Source organism: Dermacentor silvarum, chromosome 2 (genome assembly GCF_013339745.2).
Source record: "Dermacentor silvarum isolate Dsil-2018 chromosome 2, BIME_Dsil_1.4, whole genome shotgun sequence".
In the NCBI taxonomy this organism is placed as follows: Eukaryota; Metazoa; Arthropoda; class Arachnida; order Ixodida; family Ixodidae; genus Dermacentor; species Dermacentor silvarum.
The window spans coordinates 36185115-36209978 of NC_051155.1; the positions used below are offsets into that span (position 1 = coordinate 36185115).

The window sequence follows — 24864 nt, forward strand, 5'->3', positions numbered from 1 at the left end:
ATGTGACAGGGGGATTGTAGAAAGATATAAGGGTGAGTGAGATGCGGGACGAAGGTTGGTAATAGACCACACCAACTAAATATTAAGGAGGCTAGAGGGGATGTCAAGTGGCTCGACGAGAACGTCGTTGAGCACATAAACGGACGCAAGCGGGCGTCCCCGTCGTGGCGTGGTAGGCGCGGTAACCTGGGCGTGCGGGCCGTCCGAGTCTCCTGGAGAAGAAAAATGGGGTAAGGAGGGGCGGGGGGAGGAGATACTGATGGAGGGGGGTCTTATTATGGCGAAGGTTTCGACAGTTCCACTGCACAATCTCGAAGTCCGTTCTACGCGCCATCTAAGAGAGGGTAGTTGTATGTGTTTGTGGGGGCGCGTGCCTTCTTTTTGGCTGGGGGGAGAGACTTCTGCAGGGAGTGGAGCATAAAGATGAAGGATTCAATTGCTTGGATGCGCTTGGAGGTGGTGAGAATCTGTATAATCGAAGTTGCTAGCTGAACCAAGCGACTATGGTGTGCGGTGGTGGTGGTTTCGACCAAGTCAGGCAATGGAGCGACCTGGTCATTGGAGGACGGGGTAATGAGCGTAGAAATGTGCTCATTAAGCTTGGTAAGCTGGGATGTTAGAGAGGTAGTGGTTGTATGGAGGGTTTGTGTCAATGTGTGGATTTGCTGTTGTAATTCATGGGAGATGCGCTGTTGCTCGTGCTGGTGGCGCTCCAGCATTGTGAGCGGAGATCGAAGGAGCGGCTCTCGTCAACAAACGAGAGGGTATAGTTGCGAAAGAAAGGGATGCCGACGCCGAAGACCCCTTTACTGTAGCAGCGTAGGATCCTGGTGGTGAAGAGGTCGGAAGTGCGGGGGATTTATGATGAGCGGAGGAAGGGGTGGCCTGCGTGGCCCGGCGCAGAGCTGTGCGACGGAGAAACGCTGCTTTAGCACACTCGCGTTGCTTAGCAAGGAGGAAGGGGCAGCTGGGATCGAGAGAGGAATGAGCGTTTACTTGGCAAGGAATGCACAATGGTTGCGCGCATACGTGAGCGGTAGGATCCGCGGGCAGAGGAGCAGCACAGCGGCGGCACTTAGCCGGAACGCTGTATTGAGGGCATTGGTGGGCACGTGTCCCAGAGCAAGACAACGGGTGCATGTGGGGGCTTAGCTTATGAGGGACGGCATCGAAAGCGACGCGTTTAAATAACGAAGTGGGGGATGACGGTGCCAGCAAAGTTACGAGCACCGATTCCGTGGTGCCCATCATAACGAGCAGCGAGAATATCATCGTGAATGATTCAAGGTCATGCATGAGCTGAGGCAGGAGTGAACTGACTGCCGACGTTATGAATAACGTCCGAGGCATGAGATGGGAGTATTAGGGCATACGTTTTGACGGATATTGGCTTACCGTTGAGCTGGAGATGCGTGAGAGAGAGAAGGAGGTGGGCGGTGAGAGGGGAATGCGTTTTCAGGAATACAAGACTCTGAGCTGGCTTGCCTGAAGGGTGATCTCTGTACTGGTTTTGGCGGAGAGATGCGCGCGGAGATGAGGGCGGCGAGCAAGTCGTATAGAGGCAACTTGGGAGTGAGGGTACCGGGGGAAGTTGGATTCCAACAGAGATGAGCTCGGTGCGGGGTCGGGCGGTAGAGGCAGGTTTGACGGTTGGTACCGACGGTGCCCCAAGCGCTTCCGGGCTTGGAGTGTTATGGCTGTTTGCTGGGGACGCCGTGAAATCCATCCCCGCCGACGAGTCGTCAGCCTGATACGCGGTGGGCGAAGGAAAATTAGGAGTATCATTTGCGGACTTAGAGTTTACATTGGCCAGCACGGGAGGAGTCGTAGATCCGGTGGAATCGGCAGCAAGAAGCGGGCTCGCTGCGATGTAGATAATGGGCTGCAGCTCTTCTCATCAGGTGGCACTGTGGTTGGAATAGAGCCGGCGGCCGTGGTGGCGCCGAACGCACCTGGCTGCGACAAAGCTGAGGGTCCGAAGCTCTTGGCGTCGCTTACTGCGTGGAACTTGGTCGTGGTAGACATTGCGGCGACGAACGCGAGCTGCTTGGGAAATACTGTTTGGTGTTTAATCTCTTGCTTTCTTTGGCATTTGAAATTCCAGGATATTGTTCCAACAATACTTGTTTTCCAAAGGAAATGGAAAAACGTACAACGTCATGAATACAACATTCGACACAGGTATGAAACCAATTTTCTTCCTCTTCTGATCCTTGCTAAACTTGTCACCCAGAAAAAACAAATTATTTAAGCGTAGTATAATGCAAACCTTATTTTTTATCAAACGTTCTACCGGCATACGCGGCGCACCTCGGGTCAGTTTTAAAACGTTAACTGAGTCTTAGTTCCACGGGCCCTAAATAGCGGTGAGAAATTATATATTTTTATTATATACGTTGCTTCTTTAGATTCCTTTCACGGTCCTGCGTCTTTCTTTTTACACACCATGGTAGTGCATTTATAACAAAAACTGGAGGACGCTTAAGCTTCGCCTTTAAGAGTAGTACGCGATAGCGTTATCGGGACCCGTTCGCATCGCATCGTTCACACCCAGCAAGCAGGCTTCATTCACTGCAACATCGAACGTGGGAAAGCCGGCTTACAAAGACGAAGCTTACAGCGATCCCCTAATGTCGGCTTCACTATTTAAACAGAATGCATTGCCTGGGAAGATGTTTCTCCAGGGGCAATATAAGTTGTCTTATATTAAAATGTGAAGGCCCTAGAACCTTTTTTCATTATTTATTATTGTTTGCTATTGCCCTCGACGCGCGCGTCGAAAACGCATGTTTGACTTGCCGAAGATGCCAGCGCCATCTGGATAAGATTTTCGCAAATAGGCTACTCGAGTGAGCCGGTGTTTTTATGGTAGGATGCTGGCAAAAGGGTTTTGTGTTTGAGTTTCCTCGTACCAAATTATGTTTTCCTGTACTTAAAATAACAGTTCGACGCCACTATGTCTGTAGGTTGTGCATAAGTTGTACTTTACCATTTTTTGACGCATTTCTCTGTGAGAAATTCAATTTTTGTTTACCGAAAGCCTGCACCACAACGAATTGCCTGCGCGGTCGGGGTGGTTCGGAATAATGATATCCTGCCGTCTGGAGAAGATTTTCGCAAATAGGCTACAAGGTCGATGCACATAGGTCGCGAAGCTTCGGGCGAAAAGCGGTTCAGAACAAATTGTCACCGTCATCAGCAAGGGTGGTTATGGGAGCAGCGATTGAAGCGCGACAATGTTTCGAGGGAACAAACATTGGGAAAGAAAAAACCGCTTTATAAATAAAGAGAGACGCATTTAGATTCATTCAACGAAAATAAAGTTTCTAATCAATTTTATATACGCATGGCGAGACAAGAAGAGACAGTTCTGTTTTGCTGGATCATTATCAATAAATGCATTTTTTCAGCGCCCTCCGTAAGAGCGCCCACCGATAGGCGGGCGTTGAAGCCGCTATCAGTTGCAATCCAATGCAGCTCTTGAAGTGTGCAGAAAAGGCGCGCTCGTAAAATTCACCTGTTACAATACGCCCCCCTCACATGTTGTGTTGTTTTGCTTGCCGACGGTTCCCTAAATTTGGTGACTCGGGTAGTTTCATTGTTTCTTAATCTATTCAGTCAAAAGCAGTAAGTTACGACCGCCAGATAATTGGTTAATTTAGTTGTTTTTGTGCGACAGCGCTGGCCAACGGGCTTGGCGTCCGACGAAAGGACGAGCACTCTACGCCGAAAGCGTTCGTCGGCCTCCAAAGAAAGTATGATCTGTGCAGCGGTGCGATTTCAACATCCGTACGGCTGACCTTTTCCTGCATCGCTTTCCGCGCTGAAAGCTCGGAGCACCCATAGTGTCGTATGGCGGGGCATTTTAATATACACCTGTAATGGCAGGCCTCCGAAAACAAATTTCGCACCTTTGAGAACAAAATGACGTCACTTCTGTTTTAACGGATATGACGTCACATTATTTTTTCTTCCGCGGAAGTGTTCTCACACAGATGGCGCTAAGCCCCATGAACCGCCGATGAACCGCCAAGTTTTGAACGTATAGGCTTCTATGGAAGCTTCGCTACCAGGTATATCTACCTTGTAGGCTACTCGAGTGAGCCGGTGTTTTTATGGTAGAATGCTGGCAAAAGAGGTTTGTGTTTGAGTTTCCTCGTAACAAAATTATGTTTTCTCGTACTTTAAAATAACAGTTCGACGCTACCATGTCTGTAGGTTGTGCATAAGCTGTACTTTACCATTTCTTTGACGGATTTCACTGTGAGAAATTCAATTTTTGTTCATGAAAAGCCTGCACAATAACGAAAGGCCAGCGCGGTCGGGGTGGCTCGGAATGATATCCTGCACGACCCCCTTTCGGATGATTATTTCCGCCACGGACGACGCCGACAACCACGCCGGATTTTCTGCGACACGGGGACCTTAACGCTGTCGCGTTAATAAATGTACCAAGCGTATCATTTGCAAGCGCAACCAGTGTAACGTGGGCGGTGAACTATGCAAACATGCCCATCAATGATGGAAGTGATGGGTATAACACATTTTAAGCCTGAAGCTTCTGGTTCTGATCGAACGTGAACAAAAGTTAATAATAACAAAAAATAGTTGACAAAATCGGGTTCCGTCCGTCCTACCCGTTTTTAAACAGGATTTCTAGGTTAATAAAATGAATAAAACAATCAACCAATATATCACTTGCGTCAATTTCCACTAAAATGTGTTAGAACACAATTTATCCAATTAGAAACAGACAAGTGCGCTCCCTCGATGGGGAACGTTGATTTCGATGGCCTCACTAGGATGCTACCTTGGATTCAGGTGGTACCGTCAGCAGTAGTGCTAAACAATTCGTGACATTGATGCTGAGGGAAGGCAACGAGGGCAAAGTCCTAGATAAAAAGGGGGGATGTTTTGACTGATGGCGAAGCATCCAAAGCACCAGCACGGTTCAGGGTTCCGCTGAAGGACGGTGGCGTGATGAGAAGCACCGTTCGTGGCGTTGCACCAGCGCCTACTGAAATAGTGCAGATTTAGCTTGACGTAAGTGTTCGTTGCTCGGAGATCAGTCTATGCGCTACGTGTTCGGATACACACCACAGCTTCTCAGCAGCGCTAACGTATCTGTATACAGAGCTGATTTCAGCAGGCCAAGCCAGATTAGTGTCGTGTCTGTGACAGAGTTCGTTCAACGGAGAGTCACGGTGTCACTTGGCTCCGTTGCTTTTGCAGCCAAACGCGCTACACATCTTTGAAGGTCTTCTAAACTTGTACGCAAGGCGCACAAGTCCCTTTTATAGAAAGACAGCCCGCAATATTTTTTTAATGCCTAAGCATTCTTTGGCGAGTACCCCAGCAAAATTTGTCTGTCACGAAAAAAGTGTAATACCTTCTATCCAAACAAAGATGCGCCATTTTTTAAAATCGTGCATTTTTTATACTACTCAGTTCACTGTGGCGAAGTTAAGACATTTATTCGTTATATCACAAGTGTCGATATTTGGTATCTTTATAACCAATAATGAAGAACTGACACAAAATATGATCAGAGAGTATACCCATATGATGAGATTCTTGCATACATATAAGGATAAATAGGGTTCCATAGAAAATGCACGGAGAAGCCTACCGTAGAAGTGGGCCAGCTAATATTTGAGAGTGGGTGTAGTTGAAATTTGGGGGCGGCGAAATTGAGTGTAGATAGAGTTGGGCCCACTCGAAATTTGGAGGTATACTTCCGCATACTTAGACCTATGTCCGGCAGAATTTCTGCATATTTTTTTCGGGTGTTTTTGTTGTGAAACGTCTGTCTCTTCGGTGAGCATAGGAATAGTGTGCCTAAAAGGCAAGCTAGGAGTGTTGGCCGCCGCGTAGCGTAGCAGTAGATTATGCCCACGAAAGGGGCGCTGTTGTCGAATCTCAAGTCAGCTGAATCGTGCGGTGTGCTTGCGAGCGTACTGTAAAGGCCGGCGGTCGTCGCCGTTCTGCAAGAAAGATGAACCTATGTTTGTAGGATATGGGTAAATACAGGCACAACGTGGAAGAGATGCCGTGGGATTACGTTGCGCTTAGGACGCGTATAGGTAAAGCATATAAAGTATGAAATGTTAGTGTACTACTCAGGAACGGAAAATAAACAGCCAAAGCAGATTTTTTTTACTTTTTGTGTGTGTACTTTGAATAGTGCATGAAAAGATCATGAAGCGTCAAGGAAAAAAACAGCCAAAAGAAGTAGCACGGTGCAAACGTATACTTTCCACCCTGTCAAGAGACAGACCTCCCAATTTATTCAAATTCATGATATATTTGCACACGGATGCAAAGTCAACTGGTGGTCATTTCGCGTCGAGCTATTCACCCTCTTTCGGCACCGTACTAACCCCTGACCATGATTCATTGTATTATTTGTCCTCCTAAATTTGACTTCTCTATTCACAACTTGGGTGTAACGCCGCACGACGAAGATCTTTTCGAAATGCAGTTGGGACAGGAGTGATAATCTATCGAAAGCCTTGGTGGTGGTGGTGGTAAAACTTTATTTCCTTAAGAAGGGGTCCTGAAGGACACTCGGCTAGGCGCCAGGTGTAGAGGGCACTTCCCACGTCGGCACAGAGAGCCCGAAGCTCCCCGCCGCCTCGCGGGCCTTCTGGACAGCCCGAAGTTGGTCGTGTAGTGAAGTACCTTTTAGCATTTTGTCCCAATGTTCCTTGTTCTTGGCGTAAGCGTCACTCGAAGCACAACCACGAAAGCCTTTTCCAACTCCATATGACTTGTACATTTCAAGCAAACCCAGTTAGGGACAGGACGCGCGAACTCTTATTATTCTTGTACGCGGAAAAAAATATTTTAGACAACATAATAGAATAAGAACTGAGTTTCATAGGTCTTATAAAGATCAAGAAAACCACAATACAGAAACAAAGCACCAAGTGGGAGCATATTATGTCACGTGACGAAGCTTCAAGTAGCGCATTCTTTCTCTTCTACCTTTCTTAGCCTCGTTTTCCTTTTTCAGAAGGAAATGTGGCCTTGTCAGCACGTATAACTTTATAAGTCTGTTCGTTGCATCTTTTCTGTTTGATAGAACTTGTTTTGTCGCTCCTATTTGCCACCGCTTCTGTCTTGAGGCTGCATCGAAGTCGTTCGAAAGACATTAACCTGGCGGAAGACGCCGAGAAAACAGGACACTCCGCGTTGCAACCGCCGGCTACCGCAGTTCCACACAAAAACAGCCATATAAGAAGCCGCGCTAGCCCCACCTCTCGTCGTTATGAATTGCTGTTGCACCCAGCGCAGCCCATTGCCTGCCGCGATGCTGTCACGTACCGCCCCTTCTAGCCGCTATAACATGGGGTCGCTTGATAAAACCGCATGTAGCGAAAACATGTAACACTGATATCGCTTATATGTTTTCAACCGTACTACCTTCGGGCTTTACTGTCACATGACTGCGTAGCGGGAAAAAGTCGTTACTTGATCATGCAAGTGTCGCCTGCGCAGATTGCGACTTTCTTGCGCCAAGCGTGACACTATCAGAGGTAAATATAACCTCGCATGAGGCATTCAGACAAGTCTAGACGGGCTGCAGTTCTGTTCATCAGCGGGAGTGGTTTTGAGAGAGCTCACTCGACCACAATAGGCATATTTCATCGAGCTCAAACCTGTACTCATGAGGAACTATAAGGCCTAGAGGTGTGCAAATATTCGAAGAAATTTCACGCTTCCTCGGCTACAGATTTCCTTATTTGATACGTAGTCTCCAGAAATGGCTTGAGGAGACTCGGGAAGCGAGACAGAGGAATGTCCAACCCCTTTCATAATGACAGAACTTGACCTTCGTCATAGAAAGCGCAATCGCAGATGATTGAGGCAAAAGCAGGAGCTCCAACAATGTTTGAGTGCAGCGGGATCGAAAGGCGCATGACACCAGTAGAGGATCACTGCTGTGCCCTAATACCCAACGACCATTTGCAAAAAAAGCGGACCTACTACTACAAATAGGCAGTGAGCACGTTTGCAACTTTAACCTTAAGAAGCGGACTAGCTGTAACATAAAATAAGCTTGTGCGGTTAGTAATGCGTCAATATGTGCGTAACTTTTGTATTTCGTAACGTAATTTATGTACGCAAGTGTCCACACACCATCCGAAACACGCGCAAGACGTTTCACGCACCCACGCAGCTGTGTCTCTCATAAAGTCAACTCAATTTTATTTTTCGATACCGTCTCGTCCCAATCAATACCTTTCCGTGACCTTGAACTGTGAAGTATTTATTATAGACTGTTGTATTTTAGATGTGTTGCAGTATTTTATTTTAACTGGCTTCCTTAATCTGCCCTCATTTTCCTGCGCATGCCCTATTGCTTGCTGGGTAGTGGCTTTTAGTGTGCAGTAAACACACTTAAAAAGTATGCAGATACACGTCACAGGTTGCAATATACAGGGTGTCCCAACTATAATGCACCAAACTTTAAAAATATGCAAATGCCACGTGGCTGGACAGAACGAAGTAATGCTGTTTGCCGTTGCTTGGAGATATTCAGAATGTTTTTTTTGTATTCCGCTTATTTCATAATTAGTCATAATTGAGTAACAAACTTCTCAGATATTATAATGAGATTAAAATTGGCAATCATAAACTTGTATAGCAACATGAAAAACTCGTGATATAGCTTTCTGTTGCTGAATGCGTGCTACATTAACGTTTTTTTTAGCTCGAAAGAGGGCCACGAATACACGCAAAGTGCCTCGCACCGCCAGTCGCGCGCGACTTTTGCGTCATACGAGAAATTCACCCCGCATCATATGCACGCGGCTCTTCCGGAGTTCTTAATATATGTGGCCTTCCCATAGCACTGTCACAGCTCAAATCAGTTGCTATGCGGGTTCTTCTTTTACGTACCCCAGTGTAGCTATCGCATTACCTGCTTCACATGCTACAGTCAAGCTGCAGTCGCCGCGGCAGCTTGCGGTAGTAGAATCAATAGCGATAGCAGCACAGAACACAGACATGTAAGGGGAGCGTAGCATGCGAATGGTTTATTTGTAAGACATAATTAAATTTTGTCATGGTGTAGTGACAGTGTGGGAGCAAACAATGTCACAAGTGTGAGTAATGAAAACTAAATATATATAGCGTGAACTTGTGCCCAGAAAAGCAAGTAACACTCAAGAACATCAACATACGCGAGCCATTGGCATAGATCGTAGAAATCTGATCTACGGGTATAGGCTTGAGGGTGTAGGCAATTCACCTTAACACAAGGAAAGCACAAAAGACAGGGATAGGTTGAAAGACATACACAGCACCGGGTGTTTCTAACTTGTCCCCGTCTATTGCGCTACGCTTGTGTTACGCTGAACTGCGTGTCGGACGCGCCGCCTATTTGTACATGGTAAGTTTCACGGAATAAAAAAAAATTGCCTGTGGTAAAAAGCATAATTATTATTGTTGAGTTAGATTATTCGAAGCGGCAGACATTAGTACACCGAGAAACCGAAACACAGAGTCAGCTTATTAAAACTTCACTAATAAACTTCTTATAACGGGAGAATTATAAGAATACGTGCCCTAATATTACTTAACGGAACATATTGAAATTTACGCATTCTAGCCGGTGACATTCCAAGTCGCATCCACTTGAAATTAATTTCCAGGATGACAAAAGTTTGGAGATATTATTTCCCAAAGTGTGGGAAAAAATAGATGGGTGTTCCCGTTACTTTCGTGCTTCAATGCATAAGATAGCGTTTTTGTAAAAAAGTAAGCGGCACAACCGCGCATTTTTACGGCAGTTTGATGACTCATATCTCCAAACTGATGTCATTTCGATATTCATTCGAAGTGGATATGCTTGGTAAGCTCACCAGGTACAACTGGTAAATTGAAATATCTGCCGTATAGTAATTGTTTAAGCAGTTAATTAGTTAACTTTTTTAATTAGTTGATATGTGCTTATATTTTTCTTGCAAGCAATGTCCGCCTCTCTGTAAAATCTAGCTCAATGACTAGAATTACATTATGTATAACAGGTGATTTTAAAAATTCCATAAAACTTTAAAATTTTCAGCCTATACATGACTCGTCATGCATTCCAAAGTATTCACTAGTACTTGAGCGCGTTCTAGAACGTACAACACTATTGCCGTGGAGCATTGAATTTGATGACACAAGGATAACAGACAACAAATATAATCGGCGACTACATTGGAGAAAGTTCCGCTACAAGAAGAAGCGGCATGTATTGCACTGAGTGATAACATTTAACTTTGTTAGCCGGTGAACTACGATCACCGTAAAACAATAATCAAGTACGCGGGAAATCTGCGTCGTTTTGTGAGTAGTCGAAGCAATCTTTCCACTGCTGAACTAAACAAGGCCGGTCGGCGAAAGTAACTGCCGCGGGCGCATAAGGTTTCTCGACATATGAAGCAACCGCGTGAACTGCAGGACCTGAGCCGCGGTGCCCAGTTAGGATCATCGTGATCATCGACCTGCCATTGGAAGTTGTAGATACTGGTTCACACGTCCTGTATACGCTTTGTACGGGAAAGGCTGCAACATGCGGCCGTAGGTCATCGCGCACGACTGAACAGGTGGTTAACGAAAGGTCGCAAGGAAACGAACCTTTGCTCACGTGGACGGCAGCGACCATGGTGACGTTCGCAAGTCGACCGAAATTCGATATAATGTGAAGAGTTTTCATAGTCTAGAAGACTCGACCGGGCTTAATCACTCCAGGTACGTACTCCAGACTAAGTGAAACGTCCGTGGCGATACCTTGTTGTAGTTGTTCCCTCAAAACATGGCTCCAGAGCGTGGCACACTTTTTCTTCTTCCCCAATGGGGATGTCGACTGACTGGCACAACTTCAGTATCTCATCAATGTAGGTTCTAAATACCCCACCGGTAACCTGAACCATCTGCGACATCTCTTACTAATTAGGATAAATTACCGAATTAGGCTTCAACTAATTGCCCTGTGGCACATATTGTTACATAGCTGAACACAATGTGAATGAAGCAGATGACGAGTTTTGAGCTCAAGACGACGAGGTTAGGGACTTAGCCGCTGTACCATTCTCTTGTATCATCATCATCATCATCATCATCAGCCTATATTTATGTCCACTGCAGGACGAAGGCCTCTCCCTGCGATCTCCAATTACCCCTGTCTTGCGCTAGCGTATTCCAACTTGCGCCTGCGAATTTCCTAACTTCATCATCCCACCTGGTTTTCTGCCATCACCGACTGCGCTTCCCTTCTCTTGGTATCCATTCTGTAACCCTAACGGGCCATCGGTTATCCATCCTACGCATTACATGGCCTGCCCAGCTCCGTTTCTTCCGCTTAATGTCAACTAGAATATCGTCCATCCCCGTTTGTTCTCCGGATCGACACCGCTCTCTTCGTATCTCTTAACGTTACTCCTAATATTTTTCGTTGCATCGCTCTTTGTGCGGTCCTTAACTTGTTCTCGAGCTTCTTTGTTAACCTCTAAGTTTCTGCCCCTTATGTTAGCACTGGTAGAATTCAATGACTGTACACTTTTCTTTTCAACGACAGGCGTAAGCTCCCAGTCAGGATTTGGCAGTGCCTGCCGTATGCACTCGAACCCAACTTTATTCTTCTGTAAATTTCTTTCTCATGATAAGGGTCCCCTGTGAGTATTTGACCTTGATAAACTTACTCCTTTACAGACTCTAGAGGCTGACTGGCGATCCTTCTCTTTTTCTCGATTACCGATTGATTACCGATTTCTCAATTACCTGATTGATGACATAGATACGTTCCATGGCAGAATATCCCTTCCTGAAGCCAGCCTGTTCTCTTGGTTGGCAAAAGTCAAGTGTTGCCCTGATTATATTGGAAATTAACTTGGTGAATTTTTTATATAATACTGAAAGCAAGCTAATGGGTCTGTAATTCTTCAATTCTTTAACGTCTCCCTTCTTATGGATAAGTATAATGTTGGCGTTCCTCCTGCTCTCTGGTACACTTGAAGTTGCGAGGCATTGCGTATAAAGGGCCGCAAGCTTTTCAAGCATGATATCTCCTCCATCTTTGATTGAATCTACTGTTATTCTTTCTGCTCCAGCCGCTTTTTCCCTGGTCATGTCTTTCAAGGCCCTTCTAACTTCATCGCTAGTTATAGAAGGAGCTTCTGTATCCGGTTCATCACTATTGCGAAAGGAAGTAGCTTGGCTGTTTTGTGAACTGTACTAGTTCAGTATAGAATTCTTCCGCTGCTTTTACCTATGTCATCTAAATTGGTGATGATATTACCATGCTTATCTTTCAGTGCATACATCTTGCCTTATCCTATGCCAAGCTTTCTTCTTGCTGATTTCATGCTGCGTCCATATTTTACGGCTTCCTCAATCTTTCCCACGTTATAATTTCGAATATCGCTTACTCTCTTCTTGTTGATCAGTCTCGACATTTCAGCGAATTCTATCTGATCTCTTGAATTCGACACTTTCATGTTTTGACGTTTCTTTATTAGGTTCTTTGCTTCTTGGGAGAGCTTCCCTACTGGTTGCCTTGGTGCCTTACCTCCCACTTCAATTGCTACTTCGGAGATCAGCCTAGTTACGGTTTCATTCATTGCCTCTATGTTATCTTCATCTTCCTGTTCTAAAGCTGCATATATGTTTGCGAGCACCAGCATGAATAGGTCTGCTTTCACCCTTACTGCGTCTAGGTAGGCCTGTTTCCTCTTGACTAATTTCACTCTTTCTCTCTTCAAATTGAGAGAAATCCTAGGCCTCACTAACCTATGGTCACTGCACTTTACCTTACCTAACACTTCTACATTCTCCACTATGCTTGGATCGGCAGAGAGTATGAAATCTATTTCATTCATGGTTTCTCCATTAGGGCTTTTCCAGGTCCAATTGCTGTTTCTGCGCTTCCTGAAGAATTTATTCATTATTCGGAGCCTATTCTTTTCCGCGAATTCTACCAATATCTCTCCTCTTGCATTCCTAGAATCGATGCCGTAGTTGCCAATTGCTTGCTCACCAACCTGCTTTTTGCCCACTTTTGCATTGTTATAGCCCATGACTACAGTATACTGAGTTTGCACCTTTCTCATTGCTGCTAATTCGACATCTTCATAAAACTGTTCTATTTCTTCATCATCGTGACTGGAAGTTGGGGCGTAGGCTTGCACTACCTTCATTTTGCACATCCTATTCAGCTTTATTACGACGACTGCTACCCTCTCACTAATGCAGTAGAATTCATCAATGTTGCCCGCTATGTTGTTATGAACTTCTCTTATGAATATTCTCTTGTATATAATCTGCAAATGTATATTTCGTTGTTGCTTACACTTGTGCCACAATATTTCAATTCAGACGTTGTAGCCATGGAGTTCGCAATAAAGATGTGATTAGAACGAATTCTTAGAATGAGACCAGTTCAAAATAATAATTCCCAAACATTTCGAAGAAATACTGGAATCTGTTGGCGGTCCAGTTAACTTTGGGCTTCAGTGCATAAGGCGGCGTTTCGTTGAAAAAGTGCGTGCAAGCACAGTGCATCCTCTGCCGCAAGTTCCTATCCCATATCTAGAAAGTGAATTCATCTACGATATTTTTTGCAAGTTAGATATACCTTGCAGTCTCACCGGCTACAATTATTAAATTGCAATATGTGCCGCAAAGATAATCAGTTAAATACCTAATTGGTGAACGTTTTATTATACGATTGTGCATTTCGATTTTCGAGTGGACCAGGTAAAGGAGTAAAATTTTGCAACCGCTCAAAGGTGTTTTAAAAAAACATAGTCACTGCAGAAACGCGTGGTATATATGATGCAGCTTTTGCTGATGTCCCTTTCCTTATCTTTACAGCGATACCACACGCGTCGTACGAATTTGTGTACACTGGAGAAGTCTGTGCCGTAATAGTAGTCAAATCCATTGGGACAGTTGGTGAAGGTGAGTTCCACATTTTTACAGTGTACAAAGGAAACACCGAACAACTGCCATGAATCTTTAGAGCAATTTTATTTGACATACATTAAATATGCCTTAACACACGCGACATCAGAACCAGGTGATATACCTTCCTTGCATTCTGAACAAAAAGGTTGCACTTTTGCCCGAAAGGCGAAGCATGAATTGCTGTAGCAAATTAGTCGAGAGCTATAGGCAGCGAGGATTGTAGTTTTATCGGCTGCGTAAACTTGGACACATTCGCTTACTAACTGAACTTACAAGCATGGTGTCAGCGCGCACATGCAAACATGAATAACTCACACTCGATTACCGCAGACAACCGCTGTCAAAATGCTGGTGAGAGCAAGTGCGGCGGCAGCAGCGAGCAAAGGTTCGTGCGGTCTACCGCTTCAACGGAAACTGAGCGGCGAAAGCACAGCGCATACAAATATAGGAGGCATGCGCAGATCGCTTCCTGGATAAAGTGCGCGCGACCGCTCGCAGCCGCGCAATGTGCAAGTACACAGTTGCTGGCAGATTAGAAGCCGCACCCCCTCTCTTCTGCGCTGCCTTCCGGCTTTGCTTATTTCACGTGCGAGATGCGTAGTTGGTGCCACAGCGCAACGTCGCCCCTCCTCCCTCCAATCTCCTCACGGCCTTTCATGCGACAGAAGACGCAGCGTTTGCTCTGCGCCATGCGTTCGCTCTCCGTGAAAGCGCACGACCCTCGCAGGTTTTCACTCGCACATACAGCATACAGAGCACGGCGACTATTTTATCACGCTTGGACTTTATACGGAGCCTCACAGGCGACGGCGACGGCAGAAATCCGCTTGAGTCTCCCTATAATTAGCCATCGCAATAAAACTTTCGGATACGGAGGAATCTTCTCCTTTTGATTCAATTATATGGACACTCCAAGCCTGATTTATGCCGTCGGCGTCACCATCGTCGTGAGGTTCCGTATAAACTCCAAGGGTGATAAAATCGTCGCTGCGCACCGTATGCTGTATTAAAAGCGCGCGAGGGACGTGTGCTTTCACGGAGAGCGAACGCACGGCGGCGATCAAACGCGACGTCTGCCGTCGTGTGAAAGGCCGTGGGGGATGGGAGGGAGGGAGGGGAGGCGACGTTTAGCTGCGGCACTAAACGCGTATCTTGCGACCGGGCGCAAGGGGAACTGGAATCTCGTAAGGGAAAGGGGGTAAGCGGGAAGGCAGCACGGGTGGGAGGGCGTGCGGCTTCTGCTCTGCGAGCAACTGCGTCCTTGTAAGACCATACTTGCGTACTTGTACTTTGCGCGGCGGTGAGCGGTCGCGCGCACCGTATCCTGAAAGCGATCTGCAACACGGCTTCTACCTTTGTATGCGCTGTGCTTTCGCCGCTCAGTTTCCGTTGAAGCGTTAGACCACACGAACCTTCGCTCGCTGCTGCTGTCGCGCTTGCTCATGCCAGCGTTTTGACAGCGGTTGTGTGTGGTCATCGAGTGTGATCTATTCATGTTTGCTTGTGCGTGTTGATACCATGCTTGTTAATTGAGTTAGTAAGCAAATGTGCACAAGTTTATACGGCCGATAAAGCTACTATGCTTACTCCGTATAGCACTCTACTAATTTGTTTGTGTGTTTCTCACCAAGGCAAGTGGCGGACCAACCACGGAGTAAACACAGGAGTGAAACAGGCGAAAAAAGCGCGGAGTAAAAACAGGAGCGCCGACTCGCCAATTTTGCAGTTCATTTGGCGCGGTCAACTAATGTGCCAGCGATAAAAAGCGGCCAGTATTCCACCGAGCTCTCTGCCTCCGCTCACCTCCTTTCTCCTTTCTTCTTCCTAGCCTTCCAAAGTAGTCCTCCTCCATTTCTTGCTCCCATAGCTGGTGGCGCCAAGTATTCATGCAATGCGGTGGTCAAGCCGAGAATCGCACTTGCCAAGGACCTATTCAGCTCTCAAAATAAGTGGCTGGATGGCGAGCTTTCGTAGTTGTCGCCGGTCGAAGCGGTATATCACTGCGGCGCGTTTTATTGTGTCGCCGAAGGTTTATCGCTGTTAAACTTTTCACGGCGACTTCGCGCGCGCCGCCATGGTTGATCACGTGGTGACGCGTCCATTGTTTGCCTCAGCTGCTCCCGTTGCCACCATGTTTCAATTGAAGTGCATGACACCCCGTGCTGCTGAGAAAACCCCTGTTTCGGCGGATATCGTAGACGGTGATTGGGTGGACGACACGAAGCTTAAGAGAAAGCTTTAGCTCGGGTGTTCTGATCTAAATACATGTGAAAGGAGAATTTGTTTTCGCGGCAATCACTGTACCATATTTGACGAGGGTTCTTGCATTTAGAAGAAAAACTTAAAATATAGTGACTGTTGGTTTCACAGTATTGATTTAGGTCGTGCATTTTTTATTAAAAATTCGCAAAAATCGCGAGTTTTCCGAAAACTAAACTATCAAGTTTACAACTCTGTAACATAGCAGTGAAAAACGAAATCACAATTCTGTGAATTGCATCTAGTAGTGCAGCCGAAAGCAAGGTTAATATGTTACACATTCATAGCAAGAAATTTAGTAATGTGGAAATACAGCTTTTGCAGTACCATTGTACACAACGTAACGACTTCACGTAAGATATCAATTGGCATATCTAATTTGTCCACTGTGAATCATCTAAGGGATGCTGCTTATAGAACCGCGCTATCTGTTCTTGATGCGAAGCTATTAATTTGTAAACTTGCCCTTCTATTTTTTTCGAACTTTCGGATTTTGGAAAATTCTTTTTAAAATATTCAGGCTCTAAATCGAAATTACCCTTCCAGCAGTCACTATAACTTAACTTTCTCTCTCAAATGCAAGATATTTCATTATCATTGGCCCAGGAGTTTTCTCAGAAAAGCATTTCTGCGTATCACGTGTATTTGAAAAGGCCGCGCAGGAGTTGGGCACCGAGCGAAAGCCTCCTCTAGAGCCACAACTTCAGAGGAAATGTAAGTGATTTCGGTGCTTATTACGTTTTGTCCAAAGAGCGCGAGCAAGGTATACGGTGTTTTACTAAATGTCGGGCTAAGAATGTATTCCAAGCTTGTCCAGGCATTCCGCTTATGAACTGAATCAGAATGAGTATGTTTTGCCGTTCGTTTTTTTCTTGGCAAATAGTTTGAAGCAGATGCTTGTCATGTTTCTGACTCTGTAAGGTTCCTCTGTGCTGGCACTATGTTATCGTTTATTTTCTTTCGAATCACTCGCCGATGTGTTCAGTTGCGATAGATTTGTTCTTGCTGAGCACAGGGCTTGGAATGTAGATGCTGTGTATTCTGTAATAGCTTTTAGTAAAGACGTATCATCGCTAGTCATTCACTTACTCTATGGACCGTCACGAAATGGTTCAGCTTAGAAACACTTGCGTGTAGTCGGTGTAGTCACCGTAAACCAAGCTTTGATGCATTGATTCAAATGTGCACCCATTCACTTATTCCTCATACATGGGCGATATAGTGGGCATAAGTTTGCATATGAGTTGGGGTGGAGATATGTAGATAACGTGCGAGAAACTTAGTATGGCAGGAAGCGGTGCTATTCCTTTTGTCAATGTACGGTATGTACGTAACGAGCTGTATGTACGTATTTATTTATTTCAATACCTTCAAGACCCGAAGGCGTTACAGAAGGGAGTGTACTGCATGCCGACGTTACGGGGTTGAAGTCCTTTATTTCGAGGTTAGTGATACAACGCTAGCGGAAGAGTGATTTTTTGTATCCTCAAGGAAAGCCGAGTATCGCGAATGGCCGTGAACACAGGCAGTCCTTATGTAGCAGAGGTCCATGGACTTGGTACCACAGAATAATTCTAATCCTTAATATGCCATTCAACACATTTGCAGCAACTACTACACTCGTCTTCCCTCTACCATTTCACATTTTGCAGCCTCAATGAAGCACCATTTGTTATCGAACACATAGTTGCACTTCCGACAGCTGATCGCACAGTCGGAGGGTAGAAATGGCAATGGTTTCGTATTCACGCGCATTCGGGGAGGCAACGTGGGGTACGCTGCCTAAACTTAGTCTTCTTTCTCTAAAGCAAACTTCTCCGCGGCAGATGTCCATACTACTAGAGATAAAAGCAAAAACAGCGCGCTATTTGAACTTAGCCGTAGAGCCATATTATGCTGTGGTGGTGGTTGCAGACGATAACCTAATCTAGGTAGAAGTCAATATGAAATGCTTTGTGCATGGGTGCCAGTCGGGCTACTGCATTCGCGACCATTACTTACATATTATTGCTGTCGACTTCAGCAGAATTCCACCATAAAACTAAAAATAGAACTAAAATGTGCTGACGTTCCCGATGGCCTGCGTTGTACACTTACTAATCTAATGGCAGTGCTGCTACCAGTCGCTGAATTAAACAAACTGTAAAGCTTTAATTGTCGGGGGGGGGGGGGGTGTTAGCCTGTGCACAGGACTCATATGACGTATACCATTCTCTGTGACGCCATATATTGAACTTCACGAACTCAGATAAGATACGAAAACACGCTTAAGGAAGCAAAGCCATACATCTTAACTTCTTCCACTGATGTACTGATTGCGAAAAGACATGAGGCAGTTTACCACTTTACATTTCACATTTTTATTAACAAATGTAACTTTAGTATAAGAATACCAACGTACAAAATGGGATTGTTGAACAGCTGCTACCTTTAGACTGGCACTTAGAAAACACATTTAAAAGCAACACTGGAAGAAGACGAAATGTCTTTCAGGCAGAACGCCGAGTCTTTGAGTTCTATGCTTTTTTGCGAATATTCTTGAACTTTGCCGGTGAACTGCTGTTTCCTGCTTAGATGTGATGGAGATGTACTCTAACGCGTGTCCGCCAGACTCGGTGTGCCCGCGACCTCTGCCTCCAGGAGGCGAAACGGCACTGAGAGCAAGAATGAGAGCAACGACACCATGCAATAATATGTCAGCAGGGAAGAATCTTGTGACACCTTCGAGCTGGTGCGGAGCCGTTAAGCAAAGGGAAGGTTTGTCAGCACATCATCAAATTCGAGTGCGGCCAACATGATGTCCTCGCGAAATACCGAGGTACTCACTATCCTTTTCACGCCAGTTCTCGCCACAGACAACCTGAGATGCCTCAACAGGCAAGCAGTGTCTTCACATCTAGAGGCACTGGTTCCGAATGAAATCCGGGACATCAGACTATTGGTCACGGAACTTGACGGGATGAAAGTACCGCCCTCATAATCCGCTGGGCAAAGAAGTCAGTAGCACGTAATTTAGGATATCGACGAGGCCAATGCCAACACCGATACGTCGATCTTAATCAAGCCAGCTACAGAAAACACCGTCATTGGAAACGCGTTTTATCTCGGCACGTCATGGTGCGTAAATCATATTTAAGGGCGAATACCTCCGAACACATCTAAAGGTGGACCACTTCCGACACGCACTTTGCCCCTTTCTACCAAAACCGCTGCAGTGCTGGAAATGCATGAATTCGGTTATGTGAGTAGTGTGTGCAAAAACACTACCGTGTGTTCTCGATGCACGGGCTTCACACCACTAACACGTTCGACGTGAGTGTGCTGAAGTGCACAAACTGCAGCGGCCCTCATGATGCATCCTCAACGGAATGCCCCTTGATTCCAAAGGAAATGGCAATTTTGAAGAAAATAGTTAGAGACCACTGAGGTCATTGAGGGAGGGTGTCATACCGGACGACTAGAGAACAATCCGAATAATGCTCATTCATAAATCTGGAGATAAAAAATGTATTACAAATTACCATCCGATATCCTTAACATCAACAGCTTGCAAAATTCTAGAACATATAGTACATAAACACATAGCCAATTTTTTTGTTGAGCATATCATATTGACAAACGCTCAACATGGTTTTCGGCGGGGATATTCTACCACTACTCAATTAGTTAGCATTATACATGACTTTGCAGAGGCTTTAAATAAAGGGAAGCAGGTGGACGTAATCTTCATTTTAAAAAAGCATTTGATAAAGTGTCGCACAATAAATTATTGTATAAATTAAGCTACATAATCAAAACAACGCCCTATCTTTCAAATCTTTCAAATCGATGCCCCATATGTGGCGTTCAATAGGGTTTCCACCGAGAGGGTGACAATTGATTCTGGCCTTCCCCAGGGGTCCGTTCTCGGGCCTTTTCTTTTTCTTTCATCCATAAATGACATTGGTAAATGCATTTCTACGAATATTAGGTTGTACGCTGATGATTGCGTTCTGTATAAATTAGTAAGTTCTGTGCGTGATCAGGTGGAGTTAAATGACGATTTTTCGAAGATTATTTTGTTGTGTGAGCAGTGGCAAATGCCCATCAATTTTGAAAAACTGTTTTCTTGCGAATCACTCACAATAAGAGAGCCTCGCTCTTTAATTATACTACTTCTGATCAAGTACTTTTTGAGGTTGAGCAATATAAATACTTAGGATTGCTGGTTACTAACAAACTTTCCTGGAATACACACATAGATAACGTTGCAGCCAATGCCTTAAGGAAATTGTTCTTTTTAAGGCGTACGCTCAAGTTAGCTACGCCTAAAGTGCGCATTCGTGCCTACAAATTCATTATGCGCCCTATATGTTAGAGTATGCAGTAGTAATTTGGGACCCTTTCACAGAATCCAAGATTGAAAAATTAGAAAGAACCCAAAAAAGGCTCTAAGATTCATTTACAACTCATATGGTTGCAGCTCTATTAGTGAATTAATAAAAAAGGATATTTTCCTAGTTACTGATAGAAACAGGGTTTGTAGACTCAAGTTCCTTTATCAATTGGTAAATGGTTATTACAGAATTAACACATCACATATATTGGCTCCATTTACCGGATACGCAACTAGAAACCGACATTCGCAAGCAGTTTTGCCTTTAAAACAAAGAGTCAATTCTTTCAAATATTCCGTTTTTTTTCCCTCGTACAAGAAACAATTGTAATAACTTCTCCAACGAAGCTGTAACCCAAAAATCTTTTGTGTCCTTTGAAGAGCGTTTATTTGAAATGTGTCATGTCCTTCTAATACTGACCTGTTATTGTCTGACATTTTTTGCCCAAATGTGTTTCCTACAAAACGCACCACTCTGCTGTGGTCTAACTAGACCGCAGTACTCATAAGTGAAATAAATAAAATAATAATAAACCACTCATTTCCCCGAGAAGTGGCAGCATGTATTAAGCGACAAAGATCACGCCGCCGACGCCCTTCAAGAACCTCCAAAACCTCTGTACCACGCTAGCCACGTACACCCTCTCCCGCCCAGGCCAAACGCAGTCAGATCTAAGGACAAATGAGCTTCGAACAGCATGGCAGCTGACGCTTGGCCTGAGCTCCCGAGGCTACATGCACCTACGGAGATTGAGCGGACATCTACAGCAAGGGACACCTCATCTGTTTCTGATAAATTGAGGGACCAAGATCAACAAATTGTTGTCATACTCAGCTCTATGGTGAGTGCTATTCGTGTTTTTTCTGGACGCTTAACAGCTCGAAGTGCGTTGCAGGTGCTGGATGCCATCAATCCGGTTCTCGCAAACCTTCAGAAGTACAGTCTTTGAGAACTGATGCAGCGGAACCATGGCTCGTCGACAACAGCAGTCATCGTTCTCGGATGATGTCAGAAGTGCCTCCATATTCCAATGCAATACGAGAGGCCTGCGGTCACGTACTTTGGATTTACGGCAGTTCGTGTTTGAAAACCGCTTTCCTGTACTGGTCATCCGTGAGCCAAACTTATCAACTACCTTGAGACTATCAAGATATGAACCTTTCGTTTCAACCACATGTGCCCGAAGTAGTAAAGTTCTGGTTTGCATTCGCAAGGACCTTAGGTATTTTGCCCAGCCCGTACCTCCACACGACGATAAGCAATACGTCTGTGTTACTGTGAAAAAGAAAAGGTTGTCTTTTAACTTATTGGCATCTACGTTTCCCCAACAAGTTAATTCGACGGCAAAAGACTAAAATATATTATGGCTGGGTTCACGGTCCTTGGATAATAACAGGGGACTTCTAGGCTCACCAACAGTTATGGGGAAGCTCGAGGATAAATTCAAGGGGCAGGTCACTCATATCCTTTCCATCAGGCCACAACCTGCGTCTTCTAAATCACGAAAGCCCCACATTTCTGCGAGGAACAACGTACAGCAGCTGCCTAGACTTAAGACTGGTGCCACGTTGCCTGACTTACAGAGTGCATTGGCTCACTGATATCTAAACCGATGGAAGTGATCATATTCCAACATATGTGTGAATCAATGGACTAGAAGCCGCATTACTGATTGTATGTCGTCGAATCGACTGGCCAGTCTTTGAAGATCTTGTGGAAGACACATGCAAAAACCCAATCGCCAGCGCGATAGAAGATATTATTGCGGACGCAATGCAAGATTGTACACGTGGCTTCCCACATTCATCGAAGCATACCGAGTATGACATTGAATTGCAAAGGCTTCGTGGACTACGTCGTCGGGCTGAAAGGAGGTACAGACACAGGAAGTCAATTCTTGACCTCAGATTAGCTCGGCGAGTGCACAAGAATATACATCGCATTATAGATGAGCTAGAAGATCAAAGATGGATAGCTTCTGTAAGTCATTGGACCATCGCAAGCCAGTGTCCCGTGTGTGGCGTACCCTACGGGGTCTTGACTCATGCCCCAAGCAACGACGCCATTGCTATCTATCAAATGCGTCAGGAGATAGACGTTGCAGAATAACTTCGTGCGAAAGTCGCCGGCAGGACAGTTCTACTCCCTGAAATAATTTTAGGCGACTTTCCTGGTCCACGAGATAAAGTATGGACGCTCCATTTTCTATGGAAGAGTTGGAAGATGCTATGGCGCTCTGTACGTGTTCATCTTCGCGAACGCCCGGCGCAATAACATATACTGCTATGGGCCGCCTAGGTCGAGAAGCGCGACGAGAACTGATGGCGTTGTTCCACAGGAATGGAAACGCAGTCGCCGGGTACCGCTGCTAAAAGCAGGAAAGTCACCGCTAGAACTGGCATCATATCGGCCCATAACGCTCGCCAGCTGCGTCGGAAAGCTCAGGGAGCATGTGATCCTCATGCGCCTCGAATGGTACCTTGAACACCACAATATTTACCCTGACTCTATGGCGGGATTTCTACGAGGCAGTTCATCGATTGACAATGTCATCGATCTAGTGTCATCTGTTGAGGAGCAAAAATCTTGAAAGCGATTATCAGGAGCACTCTTTCTTGACGGGAAAGGTGCTTACGACAACGTTTCCCATCAAGCCATCCTAGATGCACTTCTGACATTTGAACTAGGAGGGCGAGCATTTCGATGCATCCGAAGCTACTTGACACCAAGGTCCTTGTTTATACGCACGGAAGATGGTCCAACTACCGACCACTACACATGCCAAGGCGTTCCTCAAGGCGGTGTTCTAAATTCTATTCTTTACAACCACATGCTTCTTGGTCTGGCTGATTCCCTACCGAAAACCGTGAATGTCTCCATCTATGCCGACGACATCTGCATCTGGGCATCAGCGGTGACTCGCCTGCAGGTTCGTGCAAAGCTACAGAAGGCAGCAACACAGGCATCTGGCTATCTTTGCACAAAAGGACTAACCATCTCGACGGAAACTGTGCGTTAGTCGCTTTTGCGCGGAAAGCGATGTCTGGGTATCCAGTGTGAACCAATGGCCAGCGTATCTCCTGCCAGGAAAATCTCCGTTTTTAGGTGTCATTGTTGACCGGGACCTCTACTGGAGCCCTCAGGTTACCTACTTTAAGAAGATGCTCACATTATACCCACAAAGCCCAATGTATCATTTTTGATACGCTGATTTTGGCCCCTAAAACTCTGATTTAATCACTGGAAACCCTGTGCAGGGCCCATACACGTGTTTTTGATGTACCGGAGGGAGTTCTCAGTTGTGGATAATTCTGCAAATCAATTACTAAGTAATTATTTACCGTACTAATTATTGTGTACACAATTATTGTCTCATTGTTTTCTTTGTACCACTATACCCCCTTATAGCCGTAAATAAATGTGAATACGCTGTTTTATTTTCTTTGATGTGGAGTGGCATTTGGGTTTTGTGGGGTTATTGTCCACGTCCTAATTCATCGGCGGTAAAACGTGGGGATCATCAGTAGGCTCATGTTGAGTGTTAGCGAGTGACAGTGCGCAAAGCCAGTGTAGCGGTGCATCGAAGATAACTTAACCTCGACAGCGAATGGGTGAGAGCAAGAAGCCAACGATGAACATGTGATGCACGTGAAATCTGACGCGCCGTCAAAACAAAATACTAAGAATAAAGTGACCATTAAGGGCCGTACACGATGGGTGACGTAGAAGAAAAGGAAGGAATAAGAAGAGATGTGACAGAGACCCTAGAACGGCGTGGTGGTGTTCGAACGCAAGTGGGCGCCGAAGATGTCAGCGTCTGCCGGAAGCGGGAGTAAGCCGTCGGGCCGTGGGCCCGAGCTTCCAGACTCCCACCGGCAGAAACTGGTCTGCCTAGCCTCCGGAGCTAGAACAAGGGTGCCACCGCGTGATTGGCGTGAGCTGCCGGGCCACGGGCTCGAACTTCCAGATTACTACAGGCGGAACCTGGACTGCCTAACCTCCCGAGCCAGCAGAAGGTCCCTTCTCGTGACAAGGGGTTCGCTCAAGCAGCAACCAGTACCTTCCGTCGACGATGGCTCGTCGCTCTTCACATACGCGACCAAGTGCCCGAACTGTTGGTGAGCCGCACCCCACTGTCATTATACTGTGCATGTGTATTCGGACACACCTAAGGATTACAGGATTAGAATAGCAGCGACTTTGATTAAGGAGAACTATGTTTGTTATAAGCAGTGTAGAGTGCCCTTTATCCGTTTGTTTTTTATCCTTTGTT

General features: G+C 45.5%; 1 long non-coding RNA gene across 1 annotated transcript in view; it reads left to right on the forward strand.

Annotated features, from left to right (window-relative positions):
* Positions 1–2099: 2099 nt before the first annotated feature.
* The window catches only part of LOC125943621 (uncharacterized), a 44742-nt gene continuing 21977 nt past the window's right edge, over positions 2100–24864 (forward strand). The window contains exons 1-2 of the long non-coding RNA XR_007465801.1: positions 2100–2181; positions 13864–13950. This is a non-coding gene — a long non-coding RNA (uncharacterized LOC125943621). The remainder of the gene's footprint in view (positions 2182–13863; positions 13951–24864) is intronic.